The sequence below is a fragment of the Aegilops tauschii genome, chromosome 6, assembly GCF_002575655.3.
Source record: "Aegilops tauschii subsp. strangulata cultivar AL8/78 chromosome 6, Aet v6.0, whole genome shotgun sequence".
NCBI lineage: Eukaryota > Viridiplantae > Streptophyta > Magnoliopsida > Poales > Poaceae > Aegilops > Aegilops tauschii.
This window is the reverse complement of record NC_053040.3, coordinates 2,696,338-2,702,872: the sequence shown is the minus strand read 5'-3', so window position 1 is coordinate 2,702,872 and position 6,535 is coordinate 2,696,338. Positions and strand designations below refer to the sequence as shown.

General features: G+C 40.5%; 1 long non-coding RNA gene across 1 annotated transcript; it reads right to left on the bottom strand.

The window, feature by feature from the left end:
• Positions 1–381: 381 nt before the first annotated feature.
• Positions 382–1,090, bottom strand: LOC120967264 (uncharacterized). The gene is made up of 2 exons (XR_005761082.3): positions 919–1,090; positions 382–703 (listed from the first exon to the last, which is right to left on the bottom strand). It is a non-coding gene; the product is annotated as an uncharacterized lncRNA (long non-coding RNA).
• Between the last annotated feature and the right edge of the window lie 5,445 nt (positions 1,091–6,535).

Below are 6,535 nucleotides of genomic sequence, written 5' to 3'. Positions count from 1 at the left end.
GTCAGTTGAAGCCTGATTCAGAAATTACTTGAGCCAATTACATAAGAAAATAGAAACAGATGATGGTCTGTTTGTTGTACTCATTCAAAAGAATTATGGTTATGCTCTGTCCACATAAATTAAATTGGGTGCCCTGAATCGTTAGAAGCCTCATTGTATGATTAAGGGTTCATGTAAAGATAAAACTCATGTGCATGTCCATGACATGTGGCATTGCATGGCCCTGCTGCAAATTTAAAATAACCTTTCGTTCAGTTTTTCAAGTCAGTCTATACGAACTTAACTTTAATGCATCTTGACTTCATATAGTTAGAGAAAATTCTACCATTTTATCAAAAAAAAAAATAGACGGACGCAGCAACACGCGCCAACATGGTATAGTTACTCTTATTGCATAACTATATTTCCGCACATAGGCATTATTTTCAGGGGACAATCTTGTACATATAACCACTGTCTAGGCCGGAAAATTAAGGAGCAGGTAAAGGAGGAGGAGGGGAGGTCGTCATGGCAACTAGCATGTCTTGTAAAGACGAGGATGTGTTACACTTGCTCTTGCAGTCGTCCATAGTGGGGTAGAAGACGTCATTTACCAAACAATGGAAGCAACCAGCGCGGTTCCAACAATCCTCAGGAGCTACTTCAACACATAGCCCGTTTGGTAGATCCATCTTCTTGCTGTCCATGTCAGCCATGATCCGGCCTGTATATTATGGAATAATAAGAAACGAACAACCATCGTTATGCAATTATTTTAGAGTAGTATATATATATAAATAAACAACGCAACCGGTTACACAAGAAGCAAAATAGAAAGGCCTTCGATAGATATACTACGTACATACTTCCAGCCAGGAGAAGTGAAGAAAAATTAAGCGTTGTGAAGATACAGAAGTATTGGTGTGCTAGCTGCCTTACATTGAGCAACAGTAGCAGAGCAAACGAGATGTAGACACACTAGGGCTGCTAGTACAAGGATGCGAATCGTGTACTTGTCCATGCCCAACCAGATACAACACTAGCTACGCAGACACTTGATTACTTTGGTTGTCGATGAGAAATGTTTGGTTACCAATCAACACATGATATGAGTCGATCGTATATATAGAGAGATTGAGAGAAGAAGGAACCGGTCATCCTTATCCCTTGTAAACATCAAGCAATAAAATTGGATTTATTTAATATCATCCCATAATATGAACCCTCATTAAAAGCATAAATTAAGTCAGACTAATTTTCTCCCTTTTTATACAAGTTCCCAAATTTGGTTGCCAAATACGTTTGTGGGTTAGGATTGTCGGACTTATCTCCTCTGTCTATATTTGTATATTTCAGAATTGTAATTAATTCTCCAATAGTCCTGGTTAGTGGAAAGGGTTGGTTCCTCCACCTCGGCCGTTGAAGAGGGCTCATGGAAAAGTTTATGGAAAGTTCAGGTGCCGGCAAAGGTGAGGATGTTCCTCTGGCATCTATCCAAACATTCTATACCAGCAAATGATGTTAGGGCACACATGCATATGGCGGACTGTAGCTCATGCGGTTTTTGTGGATCACCTGACTCATGGAGGCACCCCCTGTTGAATGTACGATGGCTAGATGCACGTGGGCGCTAGTCGACGACGAGCTGGCTAAATCCATAATTTGTACGACCGAACCAAATGCTAGTCATTGGCTATTCTCACTGATGGACTCATAGTCACATGTGTATTTCGTAAAGCTTTCAGTCACACTATGGGCCATATGGGCAGCTTGACGGAAGGCGATTCACGAGGGTATCTTTCAAAGTCCAGAAGCTACTCATTGTTTCATTAACATATTTATTGACGAGCTTGAGATGATCAAGGAAGTGCCAACATCAACGACGGAGGGGCGGCCCTCCATTCCAGTCGCTACAGCCCAACGTCCAAAGGCCCCGCCAATGGGCTATGCAAAGATACACGTTGATGCTGGTGCTCGAAAGGGAGTAGGAGGAACGGGCAGCACCAGTGTGTAGAGATACAGATGTAACGGTCCTGGGAAGTAGCTAGCGCACTTGTCACTGGAGGAGTGGATGATCCAGCAATGTTCGAGTCCATCGCATGCAGGGAGGCATTAGCACTGGCTGCAGATCTTCACTTCCACCGATTGGTCATCACTTCTGATGCTAAACAGGTGACTGGGGACATCCAGAAAGGTGGGAGAGGAAACAACGTCACAATTATTAGCGAGATCAAGTTACACGCGTCATCTTTTGACTGTATTTTTAAGATTATTAGTGAGATCAAGTTACAAACATAAGCGACACATGTACTGGCCAACGACTGAAAATTCAGATTGGAACTTTTTGGAGGCGATTCACCTTTGGCTTGGAGTTGGAGATTGTGACTGTTGGCAGCTGGAGGAGATTGAGACCCGTCTGTTGTGCTAGATGAATTTTGTCAGGTTCCCTTGAAGTTCATTTCGTGTCAGCTCAAATATTCTCAGGCTACAAAGGCTAGTCAATGTATCTGGTATCCTTCCCTTTAGATAGTTACCCCTCAGCTTAAGGACTTCAAGTGAGCTCAAGTTTCCCAACTGTGCAGGAAACATGCCAATTTCATGTTAGCTCAAATATTCTCAGGCTACAAAGGATCTCTACTCATGGTTGAGATAGTTGAGGCTCATTGTTTACATATACATGGTATAGTAAGACTTTATTTTGTAATTAAAATTACATTTGTCATGTGTTACGTCTGTATTATGTTTTTGTGATATGTAATATGTACTGATGAAAGTATTTATGTTACTTTGTTACACTCCCTCCGTTCCTAAATATAAGTGTTTTTAGAGATTTCACTATGAACTACATACGGACCAAAATGAGTGAATCTACACTCTAAAATATGTCTATATACATCCGAGTGTAGTTTGTAGTACAATCTCTAAAAAGACTTATATTTAGGAACGAGGGGAGTAGTTCATTGTACTTCACTCGCACTGGGGCCTCCATAATGCTAGGATCGACCCTGGGTTCACATAACTCATGTCAAGATACTTACAAAGAGTCGCGACAACCATGAGAGGTCGTGTAAGTGCAGATAACTAGTTACATATTGTGAGTGGAGATCAGTGTATAATAACCTCGAGATGTTTCTAAGCTGATTGGGCACCACACCAGAACAAAGCATGCTAGACAGGTTGAGATATTGCAGGTCCTATGAAGTCCGGGAGGGTTAGGTCGTAGTTCCCGCTAAGATCCAGGTGTTGCAGATGCTTCAAAGTTTTTAGAGAAGAGCTTATCTCACCTTCCGAGGATAGCCAGATGTGCCACACATGGATGTCGAACTCGATGACATGGCTGGTCATGTTTCTGCACCTGGTTTCCTCCCACAGGCAATAGTCCTGCCCACGCCATGATAAGACACATCTTTTTGCCATAGAGAGTACAACTTGAACATGGATGATGACACATGTGGTTTTTGCAAAACTCAAGATGGTGGGTGGATCATATCCATTCCTTGAAGATCCAACGTTACAAATGGTGCTATTTTTAGAGTTGCGGTTTTAGTGTTAATTAATAAACAATAATCATCTAGTTTAGTAGGAGGAGGACCAGGATGCCCGACATGCGCGCCAGGCATCCTCCTCAAAGTTTCGTCCGTTGCCTCCGCCTGAACTAAATTCCGAACATATTTCAGCTTTGAAATCTCATCGACCCTCTCAATTGATTCAACATTTTGTCAATGTCCTATGGACTAACTCTAATGGATGCCTGGTGCAGCTCCCGAAGGATGTTATTTATGTGAAACATTTTAATTTATTTCGACTAATTTGTGGACATAAGGTTGTTTTTAGTATAATTTATAATATATGCTTGTGCGTCGCAACGGGATAAGAAAAATTACCCCCTTATACAGACTGGATGATATCATCAAATCCCTTCAAATCTCCACACAACAAACAACATGATAAGTGGTCTTGCGTAAAAAATGTAATGACAGGATGATTTTTGAAGTGTACTCAAGGTATTTTTAAAAACTCTATGGGCACAATTTTGAAAAAAGTATGAAGATCAACATTAAGCCCAATACAGAGAAGGTATTAATTAAGGTTGCACCATAAACTTTATTCTAGAAATGAGTAACATGGATAATATCATATTTGAAATCTACATATTTTCCTAAGCAATTTCATATGTAACATGTGAGATTTGGAGTCAGGCTCTGAAAGATATGAATATTTTAAAAAGCATTTGAATTTGCAAAAAAAGAAAAGTGAAAAAAGGGCGGCATTGGGGTCAAACTCAGCTCTCCTCGATGGGGAGTAAAGCTTTGACCAGTCGGCTGGATGTGCTCTTGTGTTTCATTAGGGGCCAAACAGTATGTACACCAAAGAAACGACCCATGTAGCGAATTTAATTGTTTTTTCACTTATGGGTGGCATAGTGGGTAATTTTAATGACGGACGGGCAGAAGTAGTAGCCCCTTTATTATTAAAAGTAGAGATCTTAACACAATTAGCCACATTTTCTTGATACTAAATTTAAATTCACATGCAAGAATTCTGACATTTATTTTCAAAAACACACTTTCCCAAATTAACTTATACTCCTTTTGGAGGAAATTAAACTTTACTCGGAGGAAAGTTGAGGCGGTAAGGATGTCGATTTTCGTGTACCACCATGATTACCCACAAGCGAGGAGATCTGGTGTAAAGCGCATAACCCTCTCTAGTTGAAGGTTGTGCAACAATGACACTCAGACCCGTGATGGTATCGAGTTCACCCTGACCCGCAAATATACAATTTAATAATATTTAAGCAAATTTCAATGTTATAACACATTGTAATGGGGGAATGAGTCTCAGTGAGAATCAATGACTTGGTTTTGGGTTATTTATATTGAACTTTTTTAATTACTTTGATTAATTTATCGACATAAAATCTTCATTAATATCATTTATATTATATTTAGCGCAATTAACACATGATGGTGTTGCTAAATTTTACATTACAATGGTTTAGGTTACAATTCAGACATCTATTTTCACTACTCTATTAGACGGGCATGCTCAGCAATATTTGAACTATTAAAGAAGGTACACTTGTCCTAGTAAAATTAAATTTTGGCAGCAAAAAAATGTTTTTATTTTTATAAAATTTGGGATGCCTTGAATCTTTCTTAGATGTAAAACAATATAAGTGACACAGTTTCATTGTATATTATTAATACATGCCATTATAATTGTTATATTTATTCGTATGCATTTGCGACTGTTTTGACATCTTTTAATATATTGATGGAGAGCTCTAGAGCGTATGTGTCAAACAACAATATTGATATTTGTGGTTGTATAGCATGTGGTTTTTATCTAGCTGAAATCAATACAATGTATAGAGTGTTATGAATGGGCTTTGCCCCATATAAGGCAATAGTTTCTGGTTAATCTCAAAGGCCCATCTAGGTGTATGGCAAGTGGTGGGAAATTTAGTACCATGTTGCTAGTTGACGAGAGTTGAGACTCCTTTATAAGGTCTGCTCTACCACTTGGCATTAGGAGTTTGGGAAGAAAAGTGGTACACACACGCTCCTCCCCCGCCGGCCTTGCCGCGACGCGCGCACACACCATGTGTTGCAGGAATGAGCCGACCTCACAGCTATGCACTTATTTTTGCCAGTCAAGAATGGTTAATTAACCTTGGATTAATTAAGAGTCGCTAACGAAAGTGATAATGTCCGAGATGTTGGATCGTGGGCTATTCGCGGACTAGGTCGTGGGCCTAAGCCTAGGCCCAAATACCCGACGACCTATATACTAGAGGAGTTGGCTAGTGCAGTCGATGTAAACTCACTCACTCTTGGCGCAATCCTAACCATCATCTATTGTTCCTCTCAGTGTGTTTCTTCCGGCGATCCCATCCTGACGACCGCGTGCACGGTTGATCGGGAGAACAAGTGCCTCCGGAACCTTGTCCTTCGAGATCCTGCCCGGGAGAAGGGCGGTATGGTTTTTCGGGAGCGTCTCGGCGCGACTGCTCCAGATACGTCCCTGTACCCGTCCTCTCTCGTTCGACTACTTCCCCTGCATTGACTGCATGGCCGCCGATAAAGCCGCCAAGAAGAAGGCTACGAACGATGCCGAGACTGTTGTTGCCGTCGCTGCCTTGGCCTGGCCAACCGAAGGGTATGAATCGTTCATCCCCTATTTGTTCATAGATGTGTTGGTTCTATGTATTGTATGGAGAGAATATCCCATGGAAACCAAGTTTCAAAGAAAACTTCGTGGAAACCACATTTAAAAGTTTCGGAAAAATCTGAGAAAAATAAAGGATGTTAAGAGGGTGATATTCTATTGGCATGTAAAATTTCAAGTTCAAACACATTACCATTTACGAGCTATGAAAAGAACAAATTCAGCAATGAATAGTGGCGTGTACTGTTCGGCACTATTCAATGCTGATTTTATTTTTTCGTAGCTCGTAGATGCTAATGTGTTTGAACTTGGGAATTTCACATGGTAATAGATCATCACACTCTTAACATCACATGTTTTTTGAGATTTTTTTTAAACTTTAAAA